General features: G+C 38.5%; 1 long non-coding RNA gene across 3 annotated transcripts in view; it reads right to left on the bottom strand.

The window, feature by feature from the left end:
• Positions 1–22012, bottom strand: part of LOC126865782 (uncharacterized) — a 52479-nt gene that overhangs the window by 9497 nt on the left and 20970 nt on the right. The gene's annotated exons all lie outside the window — the stretch shown is intronic.

The following is a 22012-nucleotide window of genomic DNA, read 5'->3' as shown; positions in this document are numbered from 1 at the left end:
CCGATCGATCGAAACTCGTTCGAATACTTTCGTTTCGAGGAAAGTCTTTTAATATTTGAAAAAAGAAGAAAAAAAGAAAGAACAATTTAACTAATCAGCAAATTATCGCGAACAAATTTCGTGCCGCATTGGAAAAAAGAGAAGAAGGAAAGAAAAAGACGACAGGGGCCAACGTACTACGACGAAAACAAACGTCACGAATAAATCCCCACGTGGCGATTACGCAACGGGGACGTGGAGTTCTATCGAGGTGGATAACTGACCTACGTCATCGCGGTAAACAGACTAACCGCGTCATCGTGCACCCTGCAACCGCATCAACCGTGCTTTCGTTCCCGCGTTTTGCTCCTTTTCTACGTCTACTCTCGCACGTGTATTTGTATTCTCTCTAACCAACATCGCCGGCTACGTAGCTCGTATCGAACTACGTCATCGTTCGCTGAGTCAGAGCCACGATACTCGCAATACACGCCGAGACCTGGCGTAATTGCAACGAGCATGCAACACGCTCGGCAAGAACGAGACCGTGAAAAGGTTGCCATGGTTTAGAGTTTAGAGGGTCGCGTTTGATAATTTCAGCGGATAAACAGTTTTTATTCGCTTTTCGTAATACTTGCACGAGTGGGGTAATGGGATTGATCAGCTTGTCGTGAAAATTTCCACGGCTTTTATCGTACGATGGTACGTTACTCGAATTACGATAGCGATCGATGATAGAACTTTGTTTCTTGCAGCATCGGATCTACGCGAAGAAAAAATATGTATGTGCGTGTGTGTGTGTGTGTATACTCGAGAATAATCTGCTCCAAATCTATCAGTTAGAGTTGAATTAATATTTAGTATGGTGTAAATTGATCCGTTTAATTTCTATACAGGGTAACTGATGGTACAAGCGGAAAGGGGGTGATTCTACGCGAAAAAAGAAGTCGAAAATATAGAATAACAATTTTTCGTTCGAGGCTTTGTTTTCGAGAAAATCGACTTTGAATTTTCGCTCGGTACGCGTGCACTTTATCGCGTCTCGTTATAACGGATCTCACTGTAGATCGTTGTCTCGATGGAAAAATTAAAAAAAAAATTTTTATTCTATATTTTCGACTTCTCTTTTCGCGTAGAGTCACCCCCTTTCCGCTTGTACCACCAGTTACCAACAACCCTGTATATTTTATTAGCGTTCTAAATTGATCAGTTCGCTGATTATACTTCGTAGAGCGATGTAATATTTGATTTTAACAACATACGCGCTACCGTTGGTAATAGCACACTGGAAATTAAAAAGAAAGAAATATATCACCGAGAACGTTGAACGTTGCGCAAGCTCTTTGCACAATCATCGAAGCGAACATTATCCGTGCAATTAACCACTTCGATTGGTTTCGGTTCGAACGAAATCTCGGCGAAACACAGTTTTATTTCTCGTTCCGTGATCTCTTTTCTTCCATCTGGCCCTGCCTCTTTTCCTGCTTTCTCCTCGCTTTCCATTTTATTTCTTTCCCATCTCCGTTTCTCGTCCTCTCCACTCGCCTCTAGCTTCGTTTCTCTCTTCTATCGAATTTCGTCCGTCTTCTTCCTTTCCTACGTTCCCATATCCATACGCGAATAAGCGCGCACCATGTTTTCCCGATGGAAATAAAATTCTATCGCGCAGTGGTCTTAAAATATAAATTTAACGACTCGATAACGGACCAAACCAAACGCTATTCGAGAGAGGAACAGGATAGAAGTAGCTGTATAGAGGGGCGACGATCGAATAAATTGAACGGTAAAAACGACGAGGCGTAAATTTTCGCAGTGATAGCGGGCCAGGAGAGAGGACACCGTGCTCGATTTGGTCACGAGAGAACAGTTGGGTCGTGTCTTGGGCTGCCGTGGGCGAACTGGTACCCATCGTCCAACTTCTCTGTCCACCTTCCCATCGCTTGTACCGGTCAATAGGGGAAAACATAGGTTTCGTAGATAATTTTGCGACGCGAACAAGCGACAGCTTTACAGGAAATTTTACGTATCTTGCGAAGATCGCGAGAGAAAAATAAATTTGACGAATAAATTTCTATGGATATTCTGAATTTAACGTCGGTTTACGATTAAACAGGAGAGCCACGATACGAAAGGATGGAAAACGAAGATAAATATCGCGTTGGAAAACTCGTAGTGGTATAGTGAAGTTGTATAGAAATTTTATATAAATTAAATCCAATTGTACAATATTAGCTAACTAACCTGCGAATAATTAAATACAACGTGTTAAATAATCAAAGCGGGCTATAATCGAGAGTCTCTAAAATTACCTGTCGCGACAGGAAAACAAAATAGCCGGTTGTTTCATTTTTAAAACGCTATAGGGTATGTAGCGTAGCTCGGGAACAAAATAATTGTTAACAAAATTGTTTTCTATTTATAACGGGTCGCGCGTTATATTCTAACGTGTCGAACGTGTTTAACGTTGTTTCATTCGCTAAACTCAAGTTGCTAGAAAATATACGCACGTGTACAGAGTGGTATATTTTTGGCTATTGTTCGAGCCTACGAACAACGTTCCGTCCAAATTGGAGCCGGAAGGTTCCCGATCTTTCGTCGCTAGTCGAATCACGATTGTTGAGCAATAACGGATGAGACGAGCGGCCGAAACAGAGTTCGCGTTCGCGGAACGTGTCGGAGAAGAACGAGATCTACGCTCTCGTCTATACGTTCGCAGTAGATACGTATGAATCGATTTATAGCGTTCGTAGAATTCGATCTGTTTGGCAGGCGAACCAGTCGTTTTCTCAGAGGCGCTGGCGCTAAATCTCGACCTACATACTTACACGACGTGCCAAGATATCTCGCCTTCATAGGACGAAGGGTCAATTGGGTCGTCGAAAAGGGTGCTTGTTATTATTATTCTACTTTTGAATTTCGCTGTATGGCGCGTCCGTATCGGTAAGGCGAAAAATACACGAACAATTGGCAATGATACGTTTCATTTTCTCCAACGAGATCTACGTACGTGTGAGAAGATATTCAAAGAAATTAATTACACGGCATAAAGGATGTTCTAGAACGTTTTGTATTTTTCTCTTTCGATAAGTCGACTCGACGACTATTGCGAAACGCGATTTTTCGAGACAACGAAAAGGAACTTTTTAAAAGGAAAACGAAACGTTCGCAGGACAAACGGTAAAATCGAGCTTGGTCTATCGGTAAATCTATCGAACCGGATGTGCGTTACGTAAATGGCCGACAGCATGTATGTTTAATGGCGGTGCAGTACGACTCGGATCCTCGGGCAACGAAAGCAAAGAAAAGGCGAACACAAAGGGGGACCAGGAAGCAATTACAAGGGACACGCGCGTTTATCGTGGCCAGACCGGAGAACCACTGACAATTGTTGCCCCGCGTGAAGAATTAACGATTGTCAGCCGGCTGATACCGGCTCTCGCCACGAATATTGCGCTCGTGCAACGGAACGGTCAATGAAAGAATCGTATTGTTGTTCGAGCGAGCTGAAAGAACGGCTACAGACACTCTTGTTAGCAAAGGGGCAGTGAAACGGTGCCTTGGAAATTGCTTCAACCTTATTTTTGAAGGTAATAGTGAAAGGAGAGAAGAGAATAAAGAAATCGAGCGAAAAGGTATTTAAATCTTGGATCGAGAATCGTATAAATTTTTAAGAGATAAGATCTTTGAAAATTATCCAAATATTTGGATGTAACTTGTTTGCAAAATATCGAATACCATTGTAAAATATATTTCGATGATAGGAGAAATTAAGAGGATTGAAGAGGATAGAACGTGAAATAGTGGATTGAGAATTATTTGAATGTTTGGGTTAAATTAAAAAAATAGTAATCGAAGAAATAACGAAATGGGACAGTTTGAAGATCATTTAAATTTAATTTATTTAGATTGCGTAATCGATTAGGCAAGTAATAATTTTCACGTCTTTACAACTTGCCAATATCCTTGCTGCTTCCTTTGCGAAACAACGTCTTTTTACTTGACAAAATATATATCGTATTTATTCATTGTACGTTGCGGAAAAGTTCATATTTCGCTTTAGCGACCGAAAAGGTATTTAAATCTTGGATCGAAAATCGTATAAATTTTTAAGGGATAAGATCTTTGAAAATTATCCAAATATTTGGATGTAACTTGTTTGCAAAATATCGAATACCTTTGTAAAATATATTTCGATGATAGGAGAAATTAAAAGGATTGAAGAGGATAGAACGTGAAATAGTGGATTATTTGAATGTTTGGGTTAAATTAAAAAATAGTAATCGAAGAAATAACGAAATGGGACAGTTTGAAGATCATTTAAATTTAATTTATTTAGATCGCGTAATCGATTAGGCAAGTAATAATTTTCACGTTTTTACAACTTGCCAGTACCCTTGCTGCTTCCTTTGCGAAACAACGTCTTTTTACTTGACAAAATATATATCGTATTTATTCATTGTACGTTGCGGAAAATTTCATATTTCGCTTTAACGACCGACAACTAAAACTTCAGAAAATTACTAGATTATTTATTGATTGGCGAAATAACACAGGGAACCTGGTTTCTGCACGAAACCCCAGGAACCTCGCGGTTTCCAGGCACGAATAGGGGGCCTGCTTGTACAGCCGGTATTGATTTTCGTCTGGTTCCCCTCAGAAAACCGAACGGAAGGGGCCATTTGCTCACTTCGTCGAATTAGTCGTTCGAAAGAATTGCATTACGAGATTACAAGGCTTAAGTGTCCCGGCTGAAACGATCTATCCACCGACACAACGATTTTTTTTCCTTTCTCGACTCCGTCGAAAAATCGTAGTACGCGGTACTCTTCTATTACGAAAATGAAAAAATTCCAAGATATTACTTTCTCTATGTGTATCTGTACAAATCTACACACGTTCGTACATTCTAAAACCCAAGATAGAATATCAACGATTCCGCAAAACTGATCACGAACGACCTAAAGTACCGTACAATTTGCGAAGGAAAATTACAAGGAGAATATGTAGAATAAATTTGCAAATCGTCCGTGACCTAGACGCGCGAGTACAGCAATCGGTATCGACAAATTTGCCGACAAATCGGCGTCGAGAGCCGATTGTAAGGTGCATGAACGTTTTATTCAGACGGCGTGCACGCCTCGGAATAATGCGGCACCGTGGCGCACGCGTGGAATATCAATCGCGATCTATGGATCGCCTAGAACGTGCCGCGCCGCTTCGAATTCTCTTCAACCGACGATTTTGTTGCGCCGCGCCGGCTGTTCGTTCCACCATCCCCTTGACGCACGCGATCACCGATCGCACCCCAAAGTACACTTCAGGCTCGTAACGCGAGAACCATCCACCCCTTTCTTCCAGTAAAGGATTATTCCTTTCGAATTTTTCCAAAGGACAAGATTTTTCAGCAAAAAAATTACTTTACGATATGTCGGCGAAGAATCTTGTCTCGACAGAAAAATATCCTTATGAAACTGGCGAATACAAATGAAAATTTGTCCACACGTTCTCTAATTATTTTAGTTTCATTTTAGTTTTCTAATTAGTTTTAGCATATTACCAATACCAAGCAAACCACGCGATATAAATCAATTTACAAGATCGAGTTGCACGATTCTTCGTTGTATTCGTCGTTCATTGACCTTAGCATTTACTGTGTCGCTCGATTCATAAAAAAAAAAGAAACTAGCTTAAATTGTAAGCCACAAAAGGATCTAGCTGACTGGTAGAAGATTTAGTCCCACGCTACGAGCATCGTTAATGTACATCAATTTCAGGCTTCCCGACAAACAGCCACGTGCTGGAAACACGCTTTAGAATTTCAATGGCTGACTTTCCATCCAGCGTTTCCTTCGTCTCCTACTCATCCCACGACGATTGTCCGATAATCAATCTTAATTTGACGATCAATCGCCCACATAAGTCCGCCTCTATCGATCTACACGGAAAACGACGAGGACTATATTCGATCTCTTCTTCTTTAATCTCTACTTCCACAGCCTGAAAATCGTATTTTTATATTTAGAAAGCGCGCATTCCTTCTTCTTACTTTCCTCTTTAAGGAAATTTCTCCTTCGATTAACTGTACGCGTTCCACGTTGGAATTCTTCGGATTTCTGTACGTTTCTTTAGTCGGAAAGATTAATTTGTCCCGCGAAAGCTCGGAATCCTGTAACCTGAGGTCCGCATTCGCTAGATGTATACAATTCACGTTGGACACCCTGTAGATACAAAAAAGAGAAGCGAGCGTTTGTAGCGTCATGGGGTCAGCAGGCGACCAGCTGTCTCGCCCATGGGGCTCGTACCATACATTTAAATACTAATGTAGATAGCTTCGAATAATTTCATAGATAACCACTGTAAATACATTTTTTCTCGCGTAAATTCAAAGCTTTATTAGCGCTTTAAAATATCGTTTACATCGAAATCGATTTTCATATTTTGTTGCCTGTGAAGATAATTTTTGAGAATAAATTCGAAAGAGGATTACAGCGGAGGTTTGTTGGATTTGCACGTAGAATTTGCAGCGATGCTCGTGCTGTCTCGCGAACCTCGATCCAAGGTGAGATAATTGGCACAGCTTGGTGACAAGGTTGACCCTTACCGATCACGACCTTGCGCTTTTATCATAGTTAAACGAGGAATCCGGTGACTACGCTAGCCGACGAATCTCGTACTGGAACAGCTCGCGAGAATCTACGCAAATCCGCGATTCGTGATAATTGTTATTATTATTAATTGCGGTTAGAGAGTATTTCGTTGGAGTAAAAGCGAACAAAGAATACAGTATGGAGAGTAATGGACGAATAAGTAAAATCAGAGATTCAAAATAACATTTTTTGGAATAAAATCGTCCGACAAAAATTAACGTTTATTCGAGTGAAAGTCGGTTATTAAGAAATTTCTGAAAACATGAGATGATCAGAAAATATTCATTTTTAATTGCTCCGATTATACGAATAATCTTTATGAATGATCAACGTTTCTCTTTCGGCTACCAGTAACCATTATCGATGATTATCGACTAATAGAAAATTTGTTAATTAATAGATTTGTCTCTTGTACCATGACTTTCAGCGTTTCACTCGCGACGTTTGAAAAAAATCAAATTGTGCGTCGTTTATACCGAGAAAAACTAATTCGATTAGTTTATTAAATATTCCTGGTCACGTTTACGCAAGATATTCGCAGAAAAGAAGTTTAAAGTAAGAACAGTGTTAGAGTAATGGACGAATAAGTAAAATCAGAGATTCAAAATAACATTTTTTGGAATAAAATCGTCCGACAAAAATTAACGTTTATTCGAGTGAAAGTCGGTTATTAAGAAATTTCTGAAAACATGAGATGATCAGAAAATATTCATTTTTAATTGCTCCGATTATACGAATAATCTTTATGAATGATCAACGTTTCTCTTGCGGCTATCAGCAACCATTATCGATGATTATCGACTAATAGAAAATTTGTTAATTAATAGATTTGTCTCTTGTACCATGACTTTCAGCGTTTCACTCGCGACGTTTGAAAAAAATCAAATTGTGCGTCGTTTATACCGAGAAAAACTAATTCGATTAGTTTATTAAATATTCCTGGTCACGTTTACGCAAGATATTCGCAGAAAAGAAGCTTAAAGTAAAAAATTAAGTAGATGAAAAATCGAAAGCCTCGTAAAAAGATTAAGACAGCTGTCGAATAACTTGTTTGAAGTTTCGGCTGTCGTATAACTTGCACGCGATGATTAAACTTGAACGAGGATCGATCGCGAAAGCAAAGCACCAGCGATAAATAATCGTCGACTGGTTCGCGACAAGAAACAGAAATATAAAGAGTGGGAGAGGAAAATTAATTGGTCGAAAGGGAAGAGACGTGGAATAAATTTCGTCTCAGGGTTGAAATACAATCTGTTACGAAGACAACTGGCCTGGTTCCATCTCGTCGCGAGGAACACACCCCGAACTCTCGGCGACGTTTCACCCTTCAAACGTGCTCCTTACGTAATTCGGACCGACACAGAGGGGAATACGCTTAAAAATAAACCGGTGAATAAGACCCGCTGTACGGTTACGCGGTGTCAACAGCTACAAGGGATTTATGGACGCGTTGCTTTTCGAGGAAAGTCTAATGACACAACGTTATGCAACCAGTTTCGCGTTGCAACGCCTCTAAAGAGGTCAACCGCGACGTGATAAAGCGATTGGCTGTACGCGCGTTCCTCTGCCAGAACGTGATTCAATAATTACCGTGTTTTTAGGAATAATTCAAAGACTTGGCTGCTAGAGACATTCGAGAAATTTATTTTGGTAGATTGTCACAGGTTAGATGCTCGACAGGATTTACTGCGAGTTTGGTGGTTTGAGGTGGTCGTGGAAGAAAGGCAAAGGCTCGAAGAAAGTACGAACGATACTTCACGGTTGTAATTTAGGTTGTTTGACAGTTTTAGTCTATTCAGCAAGTACGATGGAAATATTTTGTTGTTGCTTCGCGTTGAGCGATTCCTAGTCTTTTTGAAACGTTTACGAGGCTCGACCCGAGTTTCTGAGTTGTTCGAAGCGTTTCTTAGAAAAGAGGAAAGAATACAAGACAGATACGATTGATATCGAGAACGATCGTTTGGACTATTCGACGGTTGGTGCCAAAGCCAGGTACTTGGATTTTCAAATGAAAAAATCCTTTGCTCGTTTTGAATCTTCTGTCTCGAGTTTGATGGCTGTTAGAGTAAGAGGTTTGAAGATGGAAGAAAAATATAATTAATATTCGGAATTATTCGTAGTAAATTTTGATTTGAGTGGTTCCAAGGGTCGATTCGAGTTTGACGGGATAAACAACGTATCGTAGAATGGAAAAATCTTTAAATATTGTTTACGATTGATAGTAAACGCTTTGTACGCTTAAACCCCGAAAATAATTATCGTAATGTTTTTATCGGAAAGCAAATTGAAGATGTTGTTTAATTTTCGTCCATTTCCTGAAATTGTGTATCGATGTATCGATAATTCAGGGTAAATAGGTCGATATTATCGTTCGAGGAACCAATGTTATTAGTACAAGTCGTCGTATCAACGATAAGATAACTATAAGGCGAACCTTCAAAGAATCGATCCAAAAAACCGATCGATTTTAACCAATTTTAACCCTATCGCATTCTTTGAGTCATTTTCGGCCGAATCGTATTTTCCCATTGTTGAAATATTCCTTGAATATCATGCAAAAATACATTTTCTTTGTTTTTTTTCCTGGAACCGTCAGGATTTTCAGGGTCAGGATTTGACCTGCGTCGGTCAACGGATCGATGATCAAACGGTGACGATTCAAAGCAATTTCGAAGCATAGATACAAAATCGGATCGTCGATGTATATTTGAATAAAAGTAAATTTACAGTGTTCTAAAAATTTATGCAGCTGTATTCTCGTAAATTGGACGAACTACCGCTTATCTAGATTTCGCGAATTTCGAACCACGAAAATAACACGAAGCATCAAATTTCGTGGTTGCGTGCCATTGCCCTGGCTATTCCATCTCAGGTAAAAATATATCCGGAGAGAATTAAAATACTTGGTACGATGGTAGCGATATTTTTTTTTTATTATTATTTAATTTGTACTTTACAATTTGTCCACCTGGACATTTGATAAATTTTTCTAACTTAATCGCTAAATAACACGTGAATGGCTATCCTCAACGGGATACCATCTTCGAGTTTGACTATTTTCTTTCTTCAGCGAGATCAGTAGGGTGTTTTCTTTTCAGTCTTCTTTCGGACGACAAACTCAAACAGAGAAGCGTTTATAGTGACATGGGATTCGGAAGAATCAGCCACGCTTTCCAATCTTTCGTATCGTTATTTGCTTCTAATCTAATTTCCAAGTATCAAAATCAAAGTGATATCGCCAGGGAAATTCCAGTCGATAATTTGAATCACACCATGCAAGTAGCAGAAACGTAAGAATGCAAGTAACAAAACGGTAAGTTTCGTTGCAACTTTGCAACCAAGTGCAATGATAAAGTGTTTCTGAAATTGTTGGCGACGAATGATTAACGAGCAGGCGCGAGGAAGAAGGCTTTGCATTATGGTTTTTCATGGATTATGTTTCCTGGTGTAATTAACGGATCTGGCTGTAGGGTCGACAGGGTTATACGCTTCTTCTAGCAAAGTACGCACTTTCTAAGAAATTAGCTTTGGGCAACGTACTTAGGGAAAGGTAAATAACAAATGGTCGTGATTAGACTGCGTATTTTTGATCCGACGATCAGCGAAGAAGCGGGAAAAGGAAGCTGTTTTTGTCCAGCAAAGTGGCGTCAGCCAGCTACGAAGGGATAAGATCTATTTAAAATTCTTGCGTTAGTCGACGGTTCCCTCGAGCGTGGCAATTATCGCACATATACGGAATTAAGAATGACTGACTCGCGTTGACTCTCCTCTGATCAGGCATCATGATCGTTGTTCGAATCAATGGCGTTAAAAACATTTGCATACAACTGCGCATTTATTCTTGGTCCAACAGACCGTGCCTCGATAGATTTCCGATAAACGTTGAAAGGCTTCCTATTTTCGAGTCGCTGGATTGTCATCCACGAAGGAATATCGTTATCCTGATGGAATTTTAATTACACGCTGGTTAAAATTAAATTGATCAGCTGACAAAGGAAGACCAATCATCGTTGCAGAAAATACAAAATAAACGACGTAGAAGAGTATTTTAACGTACTAGAAGAAGGATTTCTTAGAAATCAGATATTTTGTAATATGGAAAGAAGCGACGATTGCTATATACAGGGTGGTTGGTAATTGGCGGTACAAGCGGAAAGGGGGTGATTCTACGCGAGAAAAGAAGTCGAAAATATAGAATAAAAATTTTTTTTTAATTCTTCCATCGAGACAACGATCTACAGCGAGATCCGTTATAACGAGACGCGATAAAGTGCACGCGTACCGAGCGAAAATTCAAAGTCGATTTTCTCGAAAACAAAGCCTCGAACGAAAAATTGGTATTCTATATTTTCGACTTCTTTTTTCGCGTAGAATCACCCCCTTTCCGCTTGTACCACCAGTTACCAACCACCCTGTATATTATAGTCTGTAAAAGCTTTGAATATTCGAATTTTTAAATATCACAATGATTAAATCGAACATTTGTATCTTTAAATTAGAAAAGTTTACCAAATGTCCAGCTGGGCAAATTGTAAAGTACAAATTAAATAATAAAAAAAAAAATTATATCCGAGGAAATTGGATGAAAAAAGAGATTCGAGATTGTCGTGATAACTTACGTTTCCTCCAACTCGTGTAACAAAATTTCAACAAATACGAAGGAAGAGTGGGAGTAAAGAGCTCTTAAAGAGAATTTTAAATAGCAAGAAGTGCTGTTGCCATGGCCATCTTGTCGATCTTTTCCTCGAGACGACGATCTCCGAGAAGATTGTTCGTAATGGAAATACTGTGTCGAGAATGTAGAGCGTTGACAGATCCATAACTTTGCCGATGATAAAGCCGTTTGTAGATCCTGTCGCGTTACGAATGATAATAACCAGCTGATAAGCCGTGGAATTTACGACTTCCTGCACTGTTCGTTCACCGCGAGCTGAAATGAAAAGCTCGTTCTAAAGAACCTACAGTACGATAGAATTCCATTTATGGAAGTTCCATTTAACGCTACGAAATTCCAGTTAATACTCGATTAAATAAAATCTCATCGATAGGATCTAACTTGTTGAAACGCGAACACTTACAACGCTGTCGCTTAACGAGTTAACTGCCTTCGACGAACATACTCGTCACGAAGAAACGGCAATATTTTGTATTACGACGTGCCTTGTCGTTAATGAAATTAGAAAATAAAACAGTCATTTCGTTACAACTTAATTCCATATTATACAGCAGTCATACATACTATGTGTTTCACGAGTATATCGCATACTTTCTGCCATACATTTTAAGTATTTACCGAATGTCCAGCTGGAAAAATTGTAAAGTACAAATTAAATAATAATAAAAAAGAGAACATTTTAACTACAAGAGTTCGCAACGGCTAGCTGCCTAACACTTGCCCAGACACGCTTCTCTATCCTCGACCCATTTCCTTTATTTTTTTTTTCTTTTAATTTGGAAGTATTTTACAATCAATTCTCATTGAGAATTATAAGTAAATAATTCAGACGTGGTACTATAACGCGAATGATAAGTGATCATCGTATGAAAGGTATATTTTGATCGTAAAATTACGAATAAATCTTCTAAAGTCATTTGCGGTATCGTATGCTTGTGCAAAATGAGTTAAACTAATTATAATTGGAAAGCAATATTCGGTCGATGGATTGCGTCAATACCCGAAAGTACCGAGAGAAGAAAGTCGTTGCTACGGCTCATACTTCGTAGATTCGAGCAGAGTTTATATCTGGCGAGATTATTCATTTTAACGAGAAAATTGGATCGTAAAACAGTAACCATCGACGTGGCCAAACATTTCGCAACAATGTATCCTCTGTAGATGAAAATTCTCGAAGGAACGAGCCATCCGAGAGGAGAAACCGAACACGAGGCACGGTAAGGCTGCATTTGTCGGTGGGAAACGCGTTAATTCCTTTTCTTTTGCTCTTGGTCGGATCTCGTTGATGAGAAAAAGAAAAGTTGAAACTCGAAGGATGCTGCAGCCAGTCGGCCGCGCTTCGCCATAACGATTGCGACATTCGAGCCTCTCTGTCTGCACTGTTTACGAGACAGAGCGAAGGTTCCCTGGTTAAAAAGGGTCAGTGAGCCAGGGTCACCGTTTCGAATCCATCTCCGACGAGTGTTCTGTCGCGTAAACGCGGCTTTCTGCCTACCGCATAATCCGAAGGCCAACGCGCCGCGGTTTCAAGCCGCGATGGAATGGGGTGAATGCGTTTTTCCGAGAAATTAAACGATCCGAGGAACGTGGCTGGCGTGTAATAAAACTCGACGATAATTATCGAGTATTCGTTTCCTCCCTGCACGTTCACATTTCATCGTTTTTACTTTTCCTCGTCTTCTTATTTCTTCTTTCCTCTTTTTCTGGGTCTAACGCGGTGTCGTTTCTACGCGTTTTTCTTTTACTCTCCGCCTTTGGGAGTAAGCTGTGAATGTCGGGTGATTTTTTTAACAGAAACAAGTAGCAACGTTCTCTATAAATAGAGAGACGATTACTCGCGTAAGTTTTTCTTTTTCTCTTTCTTTTTTATCTGGTAGACTTTTTACAATCAATTCTCATTGAGAATTATAAGTAGATTATTCTGGCGTGGTACTGTGACTTGGATTATGAGAGTTTATAGTACGTTTGATCTTAGTTGAATCTAATACTTAAATCTAAAGAGGATTGTTTCTTCGGATCTGATCCGTCGTGTCAAGTAATTAAGTAATTAATAAATTTTGGTGGTTGTTAATAAAATTTTTCTTTTCTTTTTTTTATCTGGTAGACTTTTTACAATCAATTCTCATTGAGAATTATAAGTAGATTGTTCTGGCGTGGTGCTGTGACTTGGATTATGAGAGTTTATAGTACGTTTGATCTTAGTTGAATCTAATACTTAAATCTAAAGAGGATTGTTTCTTCGGATCTGATCCGTCGTGTCAAGTAATTAAGTAATTAATAAATTTTGGTGGTTGTTAATAAAATTTTTCTTTTCTTTTTTTTTATCTGGTAGACTTTTTACAATCAATTCTCATTGAGAATTCTAAGTAGATTATTCTGGCGTGGTACTGTGACTTGGATTATGAGAGTTTATAGTACGTTTGATCTTAGTTGAATCTAATACTTAAATCTAAAGAGTATTGCTTCTTTAGTCTGCGGATCTGATCCGTCGTGTCAAGTAATTAAGTAATTAATAAGTTTTGGTGGTTGTTAATAAAGTTTTTCTTTTCTTTTTTTTTTATTTGGCAGACTTTTTACAATCAATTCTCATTGAGAATTATAAGTAGATTATTCTGGCGTGGTACTGTGACTTGGATTATGAGAGTTTATAGTACGTTTGATCTTAGTTGAATCTAATACTTAAATCTAAAGAGGATTGTTTCTTCGGATCTGATCCGTCGTGTCAAGTAATTAAGTAATTAATAAATTTTGATGGCTGTTAATAAAATTTTTCTTTTCTTTTTTTTTTATCTGGTAGACTTTTTACAATCAATTCTCATTGAGAATTATAAGTACATTGTTCTGGCGTGGTGCTGTGACTTGGATTATGAGAGTTTATAATATGTTTGATCTTAGTTGAATCTAATGCTTAAATCTAAAGAGTATTGTTTCTTTAGTCTCCGGATTAGTAATTGGGTAATTAATGGGTTTTGGTGGTTGTTAATACATTGAACGTAAGTTGAATCGATCGAAGAGCACAAAACAGAAGGCAGGATAAGTACATTTTACTTATTCCTTTTTTCTCATTTTAATATCAATATGCGACTGAGCAATAGTATTTTAATATGACTGGAAATTGGAAATTGGAAATGAAGAGAACCTGTACTTTTGTGAGTCACTGCGAGTATACAATGAAGAGGCAACTAAGACGAAAACGAATGGAGCAGTGGTCCATTGTAATATTCTTTTGTAAGATCAAAACATACACAGTAGGGGATTTTCATTCATCGAATGTAATAGAAATTTTGATTTAGGAGAATGTATAAGACGAACGTGGAGTAAACGAAACGGAGTAGAATGTAGTTTAGATTAGGTGTAAAATAATAATCGTTGGGTAATTTTAACTGAGGCTTCTTAGTATCGAAGATGAATTAGTTGTATCGTGTAATGTCCGACAACGAGCCTCGACTTATCGTTACGAAGTATGAAAGAAAAAAGATCGTACTGATATACGATCCACGGAAATCTTAAGTAACCAATTTAAGCGACTAATTTCAAATGTCATTTAGATAATTGTCGATAAGATCCGCGGTTTAAATTTCACTTAAATAATATACCTACATGTATCAATTAGCTCGGTAATCTTAATCGTTGACCATTTTCTAACAACGATACAGCCATAAACCTTTCAGCTACTAATCATTCGTAATCCTGGTAATCAAGCTTAATCCTTGCTTTGTTAAATTCTCTTTTAATGGGAAATCCTGTACTCGCGATATAATAAATAAACCGACACGTCCTTAAAATTGTCCTCTAACGAAAGGAATAACTAATTTTCTCCGCGAAACGAAGGAGTTTTTTTTTTATTTATTAAAATTTACAATCAATTCTCGCGTTGAGAATTTTCAGTAATTTTTTCTAGCGTGGCGCAGTGACATGGCTAATTATTTATAATAAGTTAATACTTATTATAGATAAGTATAATTTATAAGTAAGTGTCGTAGATAAGTAAATATTACTTAATATCTAATTAAATCTAGTGTTTAGGTCTAGCGGGTAGTGTCTCTTCAGCCTGCGGATCTGGTCCGACGTAGCAAAAACGAAGAAGTGAAGGTAAAATAGAAAAGAAGGAAGTCGATGTAACCCATAACGTAGCCTTGTTCCTGTGGGAAAGTTTCAACTCGCGTCACTAACACACATTTTAAGGAACGATTTTAACACTAGAACTACCGATAGTTAACACGAAGCTGTTTTTATCAAAACCAACCAAAATGACTGGTCTTTAAAAAATACGTGATAATAGAATATTTTTATATTTATTGATTTATTATTTTCTTACAGAAGCAATTCAATGTTACGTAGTACATTTTTGTTATTATTAATCCATCTGGGATCCCTAAACGTGAATTGACACGTTTATAAAATTGTAGAACCAGTCATTTTGACTGGTGTGGTGTTGCTAGTGTTAGTATCTAGCGATCTAGCGATCGATTCGGAATTTTCCTGATAACTGATATCGTCGTATCGGATGATACGCGGTAAAAATTTGAAAAACGCGTGACAAGTTGTAGAACACGAGGAAACTGGTTGATTGGGGTTCGATAAACAGATTGCAGGACCCTTTTAAGCTTTGACAAGTACCAGTCACTTTCACTGGTATTGGTATAAGTAGCCTTGATACAAAATTATTTTCAGTTTGAATACGTAAAAAACGGAATAAAATTCATTATATTATTCTTTTAGTTATCGTTGCGAAAATTATTATATCATTGGAGGAAAAGATATAACACGAAGTAGGAATTTTAAAATAAAATTGTAAAATCAATGTGATAGTTCCAGTGTTAATCGAATTTTAGTCGTGTAAATGATAATAACGTTAGCACGCTCTAATACTTAGACGATACTAAATAAAATAAATGGCTAATGAAAATAAACGGACGAATTGTCTGGCCAAGATTGTCCTATTTTCAACGATTTTTCTAGAAAAAGAATGTGATTTCTTTCGATTCTGTAGACCGATGCATCTCCTTAAGGAACAGTAGAAGAAAACCCTTCGGCAGGGCATAGGAAATTCGGCAACTGGCCAATTTTCCAAATCCGGAACGATGACTAAGAGGTCGAGGCAAGCTCGGCCAATCGCGCCTCCGCTCAATTTTAGCACCGCCAATCGGCCGCCACCTGGTTCGAGAATCGCCACCCCGAGTGTCAACAACAACCACCTTCTCTTTTTCTCTTGTTCACCTTGTTACCTCGTGTCCTTCTTTCTCTTTGCTGATCGCCAGCCAGACCTCGGTCCGCATTTTGCCATCCATGTACCTACTCGCCTCTATCGCTTGTTTACGGATCACTCGATCGTACGTCGAGGCAATCGTCTCAGAGATCTTTCTCGCGATCCACTGACCATCAAGGGGTTACGCAATCTGGTTGACCTTTGAAGATCAACCGGATGAAGCGGAGGATACACAGAGACGCGTATCGAAGGTGTTCGACGAAGGACTGTCCGGTTTCATTTCGGTTTCATTTTGGATTTCACCTTCGTCCTGTTGCACAGAGCGTCTCGGTATTATCAGCGTCGAATTCGGTACTGTCAATGACGGAGATACATCTTGGACTCGTGAATGTCTCGGTTAAATCTGGACAAAATTGTGTCAAGATAAAGTGGATCGACGTCACCGACTCTCGTATTTTCCAGCGTTCAAGTTCGAACTCGCCAATATTTTTTCTTCTTGTGTGAAACTCTACGTCTCTTGATACATCGATCGATAGATTTTTCGTTCTTTGCAAAGGAACAGTGAGATACTTCCACGTTTGCTTCGATTTAAAGAGCGCGTTCAATTTAATTTTGCAGAACTTGACGTACGAAAGGAAAGGGAGGCCACAGAACGGTACAATGGAATTGGGAAAAAAAAAAAAAAAACAGCGCACCATCGTACAATTTACGTTTTATAGGTTTTGTACATGGCTTTAACAATGTCGTATCTATTTCTGCCTGTCCTTTTGATTTATCCACTATTTTTATACCGTAACGTAGCGCGAGGTATTCGAGCGTTTCACAAAAGCCACGGAACAACCGGGACAAAAGAGCTGCAAGGCCTCTCCATACAAATTAAACAACGTTTAGTTTTATTATCACGGAAACGGTTCATTGTGGTCACGAGTCGATGAGCAGCACCGCCGTTTCTTTCTTTCTTCATCGCCGATCTCCTCCCTCCCCGTCTCTTCGTTCTCTCTTCTCTTCTTTTTTCCATTTTATTTCTTCTCTCCTGCCTCTTCCTCCGCGCCGCTGCTATTCCCGGACGGCGGAGGATAACGAATCTCCTGTAAAAATTCCCTCGCCCCTGCAAGATAAATGGATCCTGCTTTCGAAATTACAATATGAATCGTGGCCACTTCTATCTTTTGTTTTTTTCTTTTCTTCTTCGGCTTCCTTTCTTTTTTCTCTCCATCTTCCGTGGAAGGACTCGAGAGGGCGAAGAGGAGGCAAGAGGTGGCAGGGACGATTTGTTTCTGGCCTCTTAAGCACCGGCCCTTACCTATTCATAGCTCGTACCAAGACGTTCGTTAGGTGAATGAATAAATTTCAGAAGCTGCCAGGAAATAAACGACTCGGAGCATGTGTTGCGCCGGAGACACCGCGAGTCGAGATTTTCCATAGAAAACGCTCGATTCCACGAACTCGCCGCGTCGTCGGATAAACAATGCTTTTAAAAAACAGTTTTCCAATGGCTGGCTATTTTCCACGACCGAAATTGTATCGCAGTCAGGCGAGAAGAAGTTGGTTCGTATTGAAGTCCGCTGTCTTATACCGACGCAGAGCGCACATGCAGTGGACAAAAGGACGAAATAATCCTTGTTCGATTTTGATTTTATTGTTCGACGATAATTTTATTGTTCGTCGGTCTGTGATTAAGCGATACGAATGTTTTAGGTTGTCCGGAAAGTGTCTTTCTGTTACAGACACGTCTTTTACAACGACGCATCTTCGTACAAACGTGAAACCTAATCTGTCGAACGTTGTGATCTTTAGTTTGATAGAACAAAATGGATCAAACGTAATTCGATAAATTAATATAAAAGGGAAAATATTGTGTATCCATTATTTCCTTATAAAACGAAAGAAACTTTTTCGACGACCTAATAGATGCGTAAAAGAACGATAGAGGATCGGTGAGAGTCGTTTGTACATGGAAATCGAATCGCTTGAAAACTAGCTCGCTCGTTCGTTGCAATTGGAATTCTTGTTCGTCAATTTTTGCCAAATAGCGTTTTTTACTCCTTAAGAGTACGAGGAATTGGAGCAAAAATACGTATAATTTTAGTTTCCGAATGTTTCTCTCTGTTTTATTTGAATTAAAAAAAAGAAAACGAATCAAACTACGTCGTTGTATAATCTTTTTCTTCTACAAACCGGATGTTACGATTTTTTTTAGCGAGATCCAACAGTGGATTCCAACAGATTCAACAGTGAGTTTCTGATCGCACTCGTTCTTTTTTCTTTTTTTTTTATTTGGTAGACTATTTACAATCAATTCTCATTGAGAGTTACAAGTAAATCGCACTCGTTTTGAGAGAATTTTAAATATTACGCGAAAACTCCGTTCTCTGCTTAATGTACCGTATCCGAGGATTTGGCGAATGATTTCAGCGTGACACGAGAAATTAAAAGATTGTTTACCCAAACATCGCTGTGTTCTGTTACATCGAAAATATTCGAAATATTTCAACCGCGGCAAGAACTAAGAAAAATGCTAACAAAGATTTGATAAGCAAACTTTGCGCGTTATGTACATTTTTTTTATCCTTGTCACGAATCCTTGCTCAAACACCGCGCTCTGCGACCATGTAATTGTTCGCAACAATTAAAAATGCAAATAATATTAATATTGTACCGTGTTCGAAAAGACGAAGAACTGTACACGTTAAGAAACAACGAGATCGTACGCGTTAAGAAACAAACAATTTTTCTATTAGGTGGTCCGAAAAGCTTCTTTCGTTTTATAAGGAAATAATGGATGAACAACATTTTTCATTTTATATTATTTTATTATTAGATTCAGCTAGAATCAAACATACGATAATCACTTATTATTCGCGTTATAGTACCACGCCAGAATAATTTACTTATGATTCTCAATAAGAATTGATTGTAAACTACTTCCAAATAAAAAAAAATATTATTTTATCGAATTACGTATGATCCATTCTGTTCTATCAAGATAAAGATCACAACGTTCGACAGATTAGGTTTCATGTTTGTATAAAGATGCATCATTGTAAAAGATGTGTCTGTAAAGGAAAGACACTTTCCGGACAACCTAATATATTGATTTAAAAGGAAACTTTCATGAGAGGAAGGAAGAAAAAGAGAGAGAAAGAGAGAGAAGAGTTAAAAGCCACGAAACAGAGAGGCAACAGTCTGAACATTCGACAACGACGACAACGACGACGAAGTGTCTTCGATTAAGGCATGCAAGGCCCTTAAACTTAAACGTTTTTACTCTGGTCTCGTTGCTTCGAGAGTATCTTTCGGTGAAGGAGGATAAAGAAAGAATGAGAGAGAAGATAGGCGGGTCGCGTAAATATTTAGGCTGTCCAGGCAGCAATGTTTTATTTCCACGATTCCCTCGGCAAATAAACCGATTTCGACGACGGATCGACGAACGAGATCGGAACATCTGTTCGTCACACGGCTATTTCAAGAGATTCTATTCGATCGTATTCGTAGCAAATAGATCCAATTTCCGCGATAAGCGATGTTAAGAATTTGGAATTTGATGTTTCCATTTGGTACAGCCGACGTGACGGCTAAGAGGACGGTATAGATACAAATATTTTTAGAACGATTGACGGAAAAGTTAAACGCCAATCACGGCCCTGCTATTGATTTTTAAAGAAGTAAAAATACAGAGATAAAAAAGGAAATTTAAAAGGTCGATTATCCATTGTATTCATATGCCTCGATATTTCACTATCTTCGATATTTGTTATATATATTTAAGAAGATTGTTCACTCTGTAAACTAACTTTTTACCCAATATATATTTACAATAAATATCTTGAAACATCTCCATACATTTCCAAATTATTTACCAAGTGTCCAGCTGGACAGATTGTAAAGTACAAATTAAATAATAAACAAAAAATTTCCAAATTATTTACCAAATGTCCAGCTGGACAGATTGTAAAGTACAAATTAAATAATAAACAAAAAGTTTCCAAATTATTTACCAAATGTCCAGCTGGACAGATTGCAAAGTACAAACTAAATAATGAAAAGAAAATTTCCAAATTGTTTCCATATTATTTACCAAATATCCAGCTGGACAGATTGTAAAGTACAAATTAAATAATAAAAAAAAAAATTTCCAAATCGTTTCCAAATGCTACCAATATGGTCGTGACAGTCCTGTTTCGTTACGATGATAATGAAATTTCAATTTACCTACATAAAACACACTATGTATACATAAATGCTTTCTGTAGTAAGTGTTTAAATACCGAGCGATAGTACGGTGTTGAATTCAGCGTGTAAAGCGATATACGTTGCATCGAACGCTACAATTACCAGATAGATGGGCTATCTATCCGAAAAAGGACATCCGTATATTGCTGGAAAAGGGAATCATTGAAATGTAAACGTTCGTGCTCCAGTACGCGTAGAGCATTCTCTTCGAATTAACCAACGGACAACAAAGACAGAGGTGAAAGAATGACCGATTTTATCTTTACCGGCAGCAGCTGATCGAACTGTTTCTATTAATCTTGAACACCTGGGTTTGAGGTGGGTGCGTGCAGTAACCTTCTCTCCTCGTGCCCCTCGTTATTTCTGCCTTTTGCGAACGAACGACTGCAACGATGCTTTTGGAAACTAGTTTTACTCGCAATTCGTGACCGATTTTATTCTTAAAATCGCGGAGAATTCTATTGGAAATTAATATAGTCGTTTTTATAAATATTTCGAGAACGTCAAAGATCTGTTTATCTGTTTTATCTGAGAACGGATTAAGATCTGTTTGAAAGGCGCTGAGTTACTACTGAAAATTCTCAACGTGAGAATTGATTGTAATTTTAATAAATAAATAAAAAAAAAAAAAAGAGGCGCTGAGATTTCCAAAAAGCTCGTAGCGTGGAAACAATTTCCCTGTAGAAAGACACGTAGCAACAAGGTCCAAATGTTCCAATATTCCAATAACAAAAATTAAACGATCACTGAATCGTATAAATTTCCTTATTCCTCGCAACGAACGTGCAAGTTTGTCTAACGGTACTATCTCAGACGATAAAACAATTTCTCGATCGTGTATCAACGAATCGTACGGTAGAACTCGAAGGCAAAATAATTATCGTGTCATCATCGATAGCGATTACTTCCGTTCTTCCTTTGCTTCTACTCTTGGTTATCGCTTGGTTATCCGAATAAATGAACGTTAACGGCGAGTTCTCACTTTGATCGATGACAAAACACGCGAAATGTCTATGCAGAATGGAGGAAGTGAGTCAGTGGCAAGCTGCGGATGGGCAGAAATATGCACAGTCGAGGAGATTCGAGGCAAAATCGCGGCCTGGTGTCACGGTCACCACCAGGAGAAAATTAACACCGCTGCACGTGTTCGTGACTCCGTTTCGCTTCCTTCGCCATCCTCACGTGCACTTTTCGTAAACTACTGTTCGCCTGCTTTAGCCGGTCAAGGGGAACTGCTCGGTTCCTTTATTTTTTTTTTGTTTTTTTTTT

Source organism: Bombus huntii, chromosome 5, assembly GCF_024542735.1.
Source record: "Bombus huntii isolate Logan2020A chromosome 5, iyBomHunt1.1, whole genome shotgun sequence".
NCBI classification, from domain to species: domain Eukaryota; kingdom Metazoa; phylum Arthropoda; class Insecta; order Hymenoptera; family Apidae; genus Bombus; species Bombus huntii.
The sequence above is the reverse complement of the archived record's forward strand: the minus strand, read 5'-3'. Positions and strand labels throughout refer to the sequence as shown.